General features: G+C 40.1%; 1 protein-coding gene and 2 pseudogenes across 1 annotated transcript in view; 2 read left to right on the top strand and 1 right to left on the bottom strand.

Moving 5' to 3' along the window:
* Positions 1-12,235, top strand: part of Camk4 (calcium/calmodulin dependent protein kinase IV) — a 223,147-nt gene that overhangs the window by 52,087 nt on the left and 158,825 nt on the right. The window lies entirely within an intron of this gene.
* The window catches only part of LOC101999348, a 112,702-nt pseudogene that overhangs the window by 19,270 nt on the left and 81,197 nt on the right, over positions 1-12,235 (top strand).
* LOC113457124 lies at positions 10,939-11,038 on the bottom strand (annotated as a pseudogene).

Raw genomic sequence — 12,235 nt, forward strand, 5'->3', positions numbered from 1 at the left:
CGTTAGGTGTTGGTCCTATCTTGTGTGTGCATACACATGTGTGTGCATTTGTGTGTACGGTGCACATGTATGGAGACCACGTTAGGTGTTGGTCCCCACCTTCCATCTTGTCTGGGAACTTTTTAATGTGCATAGTGTATTTTGTGCCAATTTTCATAATATATTTTTCTAAATATTAATTTTTTATTTAAGTAATATATCACACATTCTATTTCGATCATATTCTTTCCCTTCCCTCAAGACCTTTCAGATCCTCCCCACCTCCCTAATCGGTCAACTCTATGTTCTCTGCTTCTCTATAAAAATTAGAAAAACAGCAAAAAATGAAAATATAAACCAACAAAAAGAAATAAAATTAGTAAGACAAAAATGAAACATAAACAAAAACTACATAGGCACACACAATGTGGAGTCTTCTTTGTGTTGGACAGCTAAGCCAGGGCACGGGGCCTGGTCTAGTGTTGTTGATCTTCCCAGTGACATTCCTTTGGTGAAAACTGATTTTCCCTTTCCCAGCAAGTCTCAATTGCAAATAGCCTCTCAGTTGGGGACGGGACATTGTGTCCTCTTCTCTTTCTCCTTGCTGGATCTCAGTCTGGGTTGAGCCTGGCTAGGTCTCGTGTGTGCTGCAGCACTCTCTGGGGGTTTATGAGTGCATCCGCCCTGCTTTGTCTCTATCTCCTCTGACAGTTTTCCTCCTCCTCTCCCTTCTCTCTCCATCCCTCCCCCTACTTTTTTTTTGAGATAGGGCTTCCCTTTATAGCCCTGGCTGTCCTGGAACTCAGATTGGCCTCACACTCAGAGATCTGCCTGCCTCTGCCTCCCAAGTGCTGGGATTAAAGATGTGCGCCACTGCATCCAGTCTTTCTACTTCCCCTTTTGCATAGATCCCTGAGCCTTGGAGAGGAGGGCCTTGATAAAGACGGCTCCTTTAGGGCTGAGTGCTCCAAACTCTCACTCTCTGCATACTGTCCTGCTATGGATCGCCGTGTTAATTCCCACTGACCGCAAGAAGCTTCTCTGATGACAGCTGAGTGATGCTCCGATCTATGGATACAGCAGTGTGTCTGTCAGTAGGAGTCATTTTATTCCTATGCTTCCTTAGCAGAATGATAGCTTCCCTAGGCCTGTCTATGACCTATCTAGTCTCAGGTTGCCGGCCACTTGAGCCGTGGCAGGTATGGGTTCCATCTCGTGGAGTGGTCTTAAATCCAGTAACAAGTGGCCGATTCCTCTGAGGGCACGGTATCACTGCTGCACCAGTCTGGCTTACAGGCAGGTCTCCGTCGTAAGCTGCAGGGTTTGCAGTGGGGTGACACTCATCATTTTTTTTCTCCTCCTGCAGCATGCAAGGCACCTTGTAGCACCATGAACACTAGTCAGTAGGGGTGAAGCTTCTAGTTGGGCACCAACAGTTTCTTTAGGATTGATGACGTAAGTGGTGTCTTCGGTGATAGGGACTGACCATTAGGTAATGGAGGGTAACCAATAGCCTTCACCATAGCCTGTGATGTTTAGGAGCATCTTCTATGGGATTCCTTTTGCCTACATTTCAACAAGATGTAACTTATTCCTGGCACAGGAGGTTTTATTTCATGGCATCAGATGTCTAGGTGGAGTGTAGTCTCCCCTGTTATTTGATGATGTCATTTAGATTCCTTTCCTAGGTGCTTCTATTTTAGGGAGCTTCTACAGCGGTCGGCCCCCGTGCAGCTTTCCCCAAGGCCTTCGGTGCCAGCTGTCCCTCCCCATCCTCTCTAGATGTGAACACTGAGTGGATAAAGCTTCTCAGTGTTATCCTATTTTTTTTACAAAGCGGTCTTCCTGATTTTTTTTTTTTTTACTAACATAGTTTTCTATTCCCTATTTACATCTTTTTCCTTTTTAAAATGTAGACCTTCCGAGCCATCTGGATTTTATGTAAATAGTTCTATTTTTGTGGTGGCAAATAACCTGGTTAAAAATACCAATTTGACTTGGAAAAAAAACCGACGTTGACCAAATCTGAATTGGTTTTGGTTGCAGACACTAAGTGTTTCTCTTCTTCTAGTGGAAGACTTGCAAATTTAATACACATTTAAACTTATATTTCACTTTTCATAAGAGGTATCCATTTAGCAGCTTACCGTCTCCCTCTTCAAGACCTTGGTTTTCACATTATTTTAATTTCCTTTTCTCTGTATTTCGTTGACATTTTTCCTATTGTTCTCATTTGCGATTTGACTGATAAATTGTTACGGCAGTCTTTGAAAGCTGCAACAAAAACTTATCTGCAATAACCATGTATGGAACTGATCTATGATTTCTTTGTCCATCACTATGTCTATGTTTTGTCTGCCCCTTGCATCCAGTTTTTATTTTACTTTAATTCCTCCTGTAGTACTTTTTCCCCAGATGTTGCCTGATTTGAAATTTAACATTTGCAATCTGTCATTTAAATAGTCCCTTGGGATGGTTTTGGGAGGAGTACTTTGGTGAGTTTTGCTTCATTTTGACCCTGCCTTCCTTAAGCAGCTTAGGTTATAATGGTAACTTTTCTTTCATAAATGTAGGTAAATACAAGTGATGTTAAAGGCGGAAGTTTTCCTTCTGGAAGAAAAAAAAAGCTGTAAAAGTTTTATTCCTAGCTATTGTTCTTTTGCCATTAGAGGTTTAGCTTCTTTTACCTACGAAGTCTATAAGCAACTTGGTCTTCAAACTACACACACAGTTTGCTACCACTTCTCTGTGGACAGCAACTTGAGGATCGATCATTTTAGATAAAAACCTTCACCGGACTGATTTCTGTCCTCCATTGCATCCCTACCCCGTGATGTGCTACTGGGAACATTACACATGTTTATATTTCAGTAAGATACTGGCCCAGAGAGGCCTGTTCTTTTCTGAGGGGCAAAAGAGGAGGAGTGGATCTGGGGGAGGGGAGGGAGGGGTGAGAACTGTGAGGAGTGGAGGGAGGGGAAATTGCTCGGGATGTATTGTTTGAGAGAAGAATTAAGAAAAAGAAGGTATTGGCATAGGGCAGATAAATTCTGAGAAACTGATCTTACAGACCAAAGACGTCCCTTGAATGGTAGTGGCATTTGAATTCTAGTGCTTTATTGTGGTTTCTAAGGCCACAGGAATGGAACCGCTCAAGATGAAGTCCATTGAAGGTAGAACATGGCCTTGAGTTGATCTTGTAGCAGTGGGCTGGAAGACAATCGTTGACTCAAATTCTGGCATCAGTTAGGTTGTGTCATAAAGCATTAGAGTCACCATTCATCACTGAGAACACACAGCAAATTTCCAGGGACTCCAAGTGATGTTAAACTCAGCCAATTGCTCATCACAGTTTCAGCGGATTTGTAGACATTTTATCTTTACTTCCCCTGGGAACTTCCTGTGAAAGCTTCCCTCCATAAGGGACATCATGCCCACAGTTGGGAAAGAGCAGCGCTACTCGATATCACCTTGCAGCTGATCTAGATGTTGTAACGACAGAGCTGGTCGTGAAATCAGTCACATTTCCCCCTCTAAGTTTATATCTTACTTCTTGTGTGTCTCAACTGTGCTGCTACATGGCATGATCCCATCCATTTCATATCATCGTTGATGCCCAGGGGACCAAATGATTGTATTCTGTTTCTTAGCAGTAAGGGCATCAAATCTGCTGAGAGCATAATTGGTACACAAATATAAAAGTTGTGACCTTGGGAACTTTTCAATAAAGTATTAGCAGAAGCAACGCTCGGTTATTTCTCAGACGTGGTTAATGGTTACTTGATCATTTTGGTATGTGGTGTAACTTGGAAAAAAGGAGAGCTAATATATGATAAATTTCCCTTTTTAGAACTTAAAGAGTTAACTGATTCTATTAGTTTATGTTGCAGTAGCTAGAATAGTATTTGAAGGTATTTTCTCAATAGGTCTTCTTGCTGTTGTTATGATTCTAGTGTTTTCCTTTTGCCTCCAGCCTGGAGAAATGAGTCTGGGGCTGTGCAAATGGCCCAGGGAAGACTTGTGTGGTCATGCTAGACTCATCACAGACCCCTGGGCAGCTCCATAGACCTGCCTTTTCTTTCAAATGGACACGAGCTGGGATCTACGATATAGCTGCATTTTATAATTTTACACAATAATGTGTTTCCATATCAAATGAAAATAAACAATTGTAACTGTTTTTATGGTGAACCTTAAATAATCCAGAATAATTTGGGGAAAAGCTATTTGCCAACATGAAAGACTAAAAAGCTCAATGAAATATATTTTTCTGACACTGACATATACATACTCACCCATAAAGTCCTATGCACTATATTATATGGATTCATATATGTGTGCATACATAGAGTAGATGCACACAGACATGTACACACACGAAATTGCTAGGTCTGTGTAAATAAGTGCCTAGCCGACAGAACTGAGCATGCAGCATCTGTGCAGTACACCAGGCAATGTGTGCAGCTCATGAGTAGACCAGGGAACAATGCTGTGCACCGCTGAGTGCACACTTTTTATTTTACAATTGAATTTATTACAGTGAGTCTCAAGGAGAGGGGTTTTATAAATGTTTATATCTTAGCAAGACTTACTAGGTGTCTCTAAGGGGATCTTTGCCTCATTAAAAGCACAAACCAATAATCCCTGCTCAGTTCTTTTCTTCCAAAGAATCAGGCAGAAAACAACAACAACAACAACAACAACAACAACAACAACAACAACAACAGACTGTTTTAAGTGATCATAGAAAAATTCCAACCTACTTAGAAAATTATTGTTTCTTTTCTATTTGAAAGGGGTCTTTGAAAGGATTGAAAATGCTGTATTATTGGCTGACACCAATTCAGTGGCACCATGATACTGCCACATAATTTTGGGGGGGGGCAATTCTGGAAGTGTTCTAGGGTTTAGCGCCCCCAAATCACTGCCTCGGTATACATGGCATCTCTTGGAGTTAACAGCATGAGAGACCCATTCAGAAAGGAGAATTTGTGCAATTTATTTGAATGAAATCCGGTTTGTACCACTAAGTTTCCTTTGTCTGAAGTAGCTTCAGTCATAGTTTAAAGTGATTGAATCTTGACTTCAGAACTTAAGGTCGAATAACAGATGTTGCAGAGAAAAGACTGAAGCCAGGTAGGGTTAAGAGCTGTCAGGGTTCCTGGCCCAGGATATAGTTCATTATGAGAAACCCTGCCTGAGCCACTTGGAAAGATGAGCTCTGTCACCATGGCAACACCAGGACCACTTCTGCAGATCTTAGTGGTTCCTGCCAATCAGCTTCAGCCCTGAACCATCAAATCCACTTATAATGATGCCAGATGCTACATACTCAAGGATGTATAAACCATGCCCAGATGTGCCACAGGCGGAGAAGGAGTAATCTTTTTCTCTAAAAAATTTCTTTTTCTTCCTTTCTATGATAGAAAATAATTGCAAAATCTAACTATTGTACTGGTATCAAAAAACAATTATTTTAGTAAACTCCAATTCATGTTACTAATTAACTGTTTATCTTTCGGGACTCATGAATAACAAATTTCACACCTAAAGTATGAATATTGTATTTTTGTTACACTCAATCTATGCACACATGCATGTGTGTGTATGTCATTTTGCATGCATTTTCTAATATATTTTTAGTACCTTATTAGCTAGATTTTTATGCTATTTAACCGTTATCCTTCATGGCTGCTGTATTAGAGACCCAGAGTTCAGTTAGACAGTCAGTCTGTGTTTGTCAGTGCAATTTGGAATGGCTAAGTTGAATGAATTAAATAGCGCTACTACAGATTTTCCTGAGGCAGACGAGCTCTGTGGTCCATTGGAAAATGGAGAGCTGTAGAATAAGAACTCAGAGCAGAACTGAGCTTAGGAAGTCTTGAGAATGAGTTCCCAACTTTATCTGTGTAGTTTATAAACGCCAGTGGGTTTCATAAAAAGCATGAGAATGTGTGGTTTTGTGTATGCGACAGTGGCTTACTAGTGAAATGGGACACTCCCCGACGTCACTGTTGGGGTCGGAGGGTAGGCACTGAAGCGAACAAGCTTTGAAGTGATTTTTCTGATAGAAGAGCAGCAGGTGGCTATTTATGAGATGACGAGGTTAGCATCTGCCTTAGAAGCCATCTTTAGCATATCTTTATACTGACGCAGAGCCTTCCAAAAGCAACGAACAAACATGAGCATGCCTTCCAAGGAAGAAAACAAATAAAATCACTGAAATTCCTTTTTGTTTGAGACTCAAGCCTCCCAGTTATATGACCTACTTACTCATCAGGTTAGAAGCCACCTCCAAAGCTCTTGTCTTTAATGCCTCTTTAATGCTTCTTTCCCTCTATAGTGTTGCCTTCTCACGATTAAAGGACTTGCAGATGATCAAACACTTGCTAAAAAAACGCAAACACTCCCAAAGTCTAAATACAGTTGTTTCTACAGGAAAACCAACTGTTCTGTTAAAATTCGAGGCGGACTGACCTAGATCTATAAACTGAAAGGTTTGCCAAGACACGTGCAGCCATGTAAACCTCCGAGATGTGGGTTATTTAAACAGATGGTAACTCTGTCACAGTGAGCACTGTATGCAAATTGACAGCCAGCAGAACTCTAGGGGAAGCAGGCTAGAGAGGAAGCACACTCTCACTGTGAACCTCTGAGAATTTTAATTAACACACAGAGTGGAAACTTGGAGTGCTTGGATATACTTCTTCAGAATATTAATTGAATATCAGTATTGATTGGATTGTTGTTAAGATACCAGTCCTGGGGAGGCCCAGGGGGTTTGTGGAGGCTGCTTTTGCTAAGTTTTGGGTGTGTCTTGGCCATGCTATCTCTATACTCTTATACATGATCTGGTGGGAACAAGTAAGACTGAGGTAATGCTTTGCTGTGTTCCAGATGTTGGCAAAGGAGGTTGAGGAGAAAACAACTTTCTTTGTTTTCTGTGTCACTGTTCTGTAGCTGAGATACTGTTTGGCAGGTGTCAAGACACAAAAGGGAGGCTTCATGATCCTTTGCCCAAAAGTCCAGTCATTGCTAAAATTGGCGTGTTGAACAGTCCTATGGTCTTGCTCTAGGATCTGTTCCCAGAGATGAGCTGTTATTCTGTCCCCATCAGTGATACCATGAGAGCTTTCATCCTGTCTTTATAACCTAGAAGACAATAAAGTTCCATTATTGCATCCCAATTGTTTTCAATTACAGTCATTAATTTTCTGAGCATGCAGGGAAGGGAGTGAGCGTTCACGTGCCATTGCAGATAGAGGTCAAACGATGACTTGCAGGAGTCTGGTGTCTCTTTCTGCTGTGGACTGAACTCAAGTGGTCAGGCTTAACTGCAAACTTCTTTCTTCATTGAGCCATCTTGTCAGCCCCTAGAATCCAACCTGAACTGAGAGCGCACACAGAATAAAGTAGAGGAACTTCCTACCTCTACTCCAACATGTGCTCAATCTTACATAATTCTTCTTTCTGAACTGTAAAACGCACACCTCATTTATCTTTCCATAGAAGGAAGATGAAAGTAATGTTTCAGATAGAAGGAGTTGAGCCCACCCTTACGTAACCAAGGGAACTCTGCTGGAAAATGGGAAGCTTGAGATGTATGAATTAAGGATTTCCTTTGGGACAGCAAATGATAAGGGTTTAAAGCATGTTCATAAATTATGTAGGAACTCGCGGTGGCTGTGTTTACCTACTCAAGACTCACAGAAGGTCAAGGCAGTTAAAAGTTTTAGCATTAAAAAAAAAAAGAAATTGTTAAAAACAAATTCAACACCCCGCCCCTAACAGAGGAGTTAGTGGCAGGTAATGGTTGTTGCAGTAGGCAGAGTCACATTTCTTTGGGGGTATTGGGGGCATGGCTACTGGCTAGTGCCCGTGTCCCAGTGGGTGCCTATACCCATGTGCATATGATCAGCACTAATTGGACTTTGGGTTATCAATAAATAAAGAACAGACAAATAAATAATTTTGAAAGGAGCACATGATGGGCTAGAAAGATGGCTCCGTAGTTAAGAACATTCATTCTTCTCTTAGAGATCCTGGCATTTTTTCCTAGCACTGACATTCGGTGACTCATGCCCACCTGGTAACTCAAGTTCTAGGGGCTCCAACATCTTCTAGCCTATACCGCACACGGTGGACATAAACTCATGCAAACATACACACATACAGATAAAAGTAAGTAAGTGAAACTTTTAGATATGATCAAGATACTTTGTATACATATATAAAATTTTAAAGACTAAATAAGAAGTGTTATTATAAGAAGATTAGGTGGAAGTGGATATTTCTCACAAAATGCTATTGACAAGAAATTTTCTGTTATCACGGCAACAAATTTATTACATTATCTTTTTCTTTTCATTTTTTTCCTTCAAAGAGAGAGTTAAAGGACAGACACGGCTATGTGGCTAATACCACTGGGTCAGGGGTAGAAAGAGGGACAATCAAGTTGATACAGCATTTAAGTACAATTGTGCATAATTCCCTAGTTATTTTACTTTAAAAAGCTTGAAGGCTAGTGTGGAAAATGAAAGCATTTTAACTACAATTCTAAGAAAAAAAATAGTTTCATTATTCATTTAGTGAGATTTGTATATGTGTATGGTTTACTTTTGGTTAGTTTATCGTAGTAAATATTGCCCGTACAAACATTAGACAGCTTCCTCCTCAAATTAGGACTCTTCAGAGAAGAGGGTGCCACAAAGTTTTAAGAACCAAAGGGATGGATGACAACAATGAATCTGTGTTCAGAACACAAACAGGACAGTTGCTGGTATGAACTCACATCATCTGTGACAGTGTGCTAGAGACCCACACAAGTTCAAGTCAGAAAAGGTGGAAGGAGGAGCTGGTCACAAAGTCTCACGGAGGGGCTTTGGCAGCAGGAGAGTCATTTTCTTCAGGAATCTGCTCAACTGGCTTCTCATGCTCCATCATATGGCCCGACACCCACAGATATGCCGGTACATATCCACACATATGCTGGTACATCTCTATATATATGCCGACACATCTCCATACAGATGCCGGACATATCCAAACAGATGCCAATACATATCCATACATATGCTGGCACATATCCATACAGATGCTGGTACGTAGCCATACATGTGCTGGTACGTATCCATACAGAATCTGGTATGTATCCATACATGTGCCCGTATTTATCCATACATGTGCCGGCAGTGCTGCGTAGAGAAACAAACAAACCGCCATGATTTTGGGAGAGAATAGTGGCGGTGGGGACAGGAAGGGAATTAGAGTAGAGAGGGTGGGGAGTGGACGTAATCAGTGTACCTTGTATGCATGTACAAAATTCTCAAACAATCAAATGGAACCATTAAAATTAAACACCCTTCATATTCGATAGCTTTTTCTTTTTCCTGCATGTATGTTTTAACTAATAGTTGCCCAAAGTGAACATACACTGTTTTTTTGTTTTTTATTTTTTTCTTAAGACAAAGTGCTTGACTGGAAAATATATTATTGCTAAAAAGTCATAAGCATGGAGATGGAGTTAAAATGCTTGCCATCAGCATATATCTTGTGCAGAAGAAGCTGGTCTTACATATCTATTTGATTACTACCTTGTTAATTATAAAAATACATCCACAAATTACAGAAAATAAGAAAATATAAAATAATCTTACCTAACAGCCTAAAATATTTATAAATACAAGTAGTTCAGTTAAGACAGAGTATCCTGGGATTCCAGATGCTGACTGTCCTAGCTCTCCTGGCTCAGTTCATGGCTGCAATTATGTCAAGTCATTCGGTTCATTTTTATTATCTAGATGTTCTTGCATGCACGGCTACAAAACTGTATGAATAAGACCCTATTGTGTGTACATTTTTTTTAATAATTTCTTTTTCCTTTAACAATGTGCTTTCCCAGTTCTATCCTTGTGTTTTCCTGGGTTTTAAACATATTTAATTCATGAGTATTATTATATTCACTTAGAAAGAACTGTTGCTAATTTAATTGACAATTTTGTTAAAAGAGATCTTTCTAACTTTTTTTTTTATCACATTGCTCTGTGTATAGGGGATGGGAAGCATAAGAACTGTTAGGAAGATATGTCTAAAAACCTCTTCACATTTTTGGTTCAATTATGCTTGAATCACTGCTTGATTGAATTGCTAATGCTTACTTCTTCTCTTGGGTGTCATTCTGTGAGCTGTCAAGAGTGTTGATGAATGAGCATCCTTCAAAGAATACCACAGTAGTGAGTTCTTCTGATAGGTGCTGTATTCATGCTCTGTCTCTCACCTGCCTGATGGGCCCCTGAGGTGTGGGGAAGTTTTTAGTCTTTCTGGTTTGTAGCTGCCCTCCCTGTAGTCCTCCTGTGATGTGCTGAATGCAGCTTTACAGGGCTGGAGGTGTCTGAGGATGCTTCAGGAGCAACAAGCAGTTTGTTGTAGCTGTCTCTGTGAAGGCAGGAAATTGCTCTGGCCTAGAGCGCCCTATCTAGCAAAGGCTGCCACCAAGCTCATGACAACACTCCTGCCCCAGCATCTTGAATGCTAGGATTGTTGTAATATGAGCGGCGGCGGGCTGCGGCCCTCCACCCGGCTAGCTTTACCCCGGAAATAATTACACGGAAACTGTATTCTTTCAAACACTGCCTGGCCCATTAGTTCCAGCCTCTTATTGGCTAGCTCTTACATATTGATCTAACCCATTTCTAATATTCTGTGTAGCACCACGAGCTGGCTTACCAGGAAAGATCTTAACCTGTGTCTGTCTGGAGTGGGAGAATCATGGTGACTGCCTGACTGGGTTTCTTTCTCCCAGCATTCTGTTCTGTCTACTCCGCCTACCTAATTTTCTGTCCTATCAAAGGGCCAAGGCAGTTTCTTTATTAACCAATGAAATCAACACAAAACAGATGACTCTCCCCCATCATAGAATTTCATATGTGAACTATAATATCTGACAAGTATGTGTCATTTTACAAAATGGGATGCTTCATGAATTTGTGTGTCAGCTTTGCTCAGGGGCTATGGCATTCTCTGCGTTGTTCCAGTTTCCTTGTGTTTGCTGCCGAAGCAAGTCCATCTGTGCCATTCCTAACGGTGACAAGATCATGTCTGTTGTCTAGGCAACTGGAATTGTATGACAGTATTCATTATGAAAAATCCGTATGTAGTTCATATAGATGAAACTGAAAAAATATCTTGGGATTGGTGAAGTACAGTTTGTTAATTTATTTTAATTGATAAATCGTTCTCTACTTACAAAATCACATTGTAGTAATCAAGTTCTATCTGTGTGAGTATTTAAATTGTTTCTTTTTTGGCATCTTACATCACTGTAATTTTTATGTGAATTATTCTATGATTTTGCTGTAAGTATTTGTAACTAGGTATACTATCTTATACATGGACAAACTTTAATGTGTAATTGAGTCAAATCAATAAGCTAATAACTAGGCAGCTATTAACTGAAAATTAAAGTCTCTCCTGCTTTAAACGTGTTATTTTCATACTAAACTATTTAAGTGGCATGTTTTGTATCTCACCTATAACCAACCCCATTACACTGGACATTTAAGAGCTACATTATTGACCGGTAGCAACAAATATTTTTGTATTTGCCTTTGTCATATTTTTCACATATATAAAAGTGAATTTAATCAAATATACATCAGTCCATATGTTAAATAAAATATATTTTGTGGATATTCTGATATTGGAAGACACTCTATCCAGCAATACGAGAATGATAACGATGAACCGTAAGAAGCAAGGGCAAGGCAGTTTCTCCACCATTAGTCTGGCTCATCCTCTTTCCCGGTGCCAAACTCGTCATTTCAGGTTTGGCGTCTTAACCTGAGGGCCACGTGTGTATTTTGAACAAGACATAGCCACAAGCCTTGTCTATATGTGAACTAAATGCCCCTCACATGCCCCTTCCTGGCCCGTGAGGAGAGCTGAGGAGGTTTTAAGGCTAGCAATAAGCCAAAAAGCATCCCAAGGAATGGGACATTGTCACCTTTTCCCTGATATTATTGTTCTAAATTTGCAAGTTAAAGCTATTTGTGTTTTCCTAAGATTATTGATGGTTAATAATTATGTAGTTGTGTTTTTTTCCAGCTTACTTTTTTCTTTTATTTCTGTTTTTTTTAACTGTGAGAAAGAGATCATCTCCCACCAATGACAAACTTTCTCACAAAATTATACCTAGAACCAGATTATTTATCAATAAAAGCCAGTATTATATTATATTATATTGTGATATTATATTATA

The sequence above is a fragment of the Microtus ochrogaster genome, chromosome 18, assembly GCF_000317375.1.
Source record: "Microtus ochrogaster isolate Prairie Vole_2 chromosome 18, MicOch1.0, whole genome shotgun sequence".
NCBI lineage: Eukaryota > Metazoa > Chordata > Mammalia > Rodentia > Cricetidae > Microtus > Microtus ochrogaster.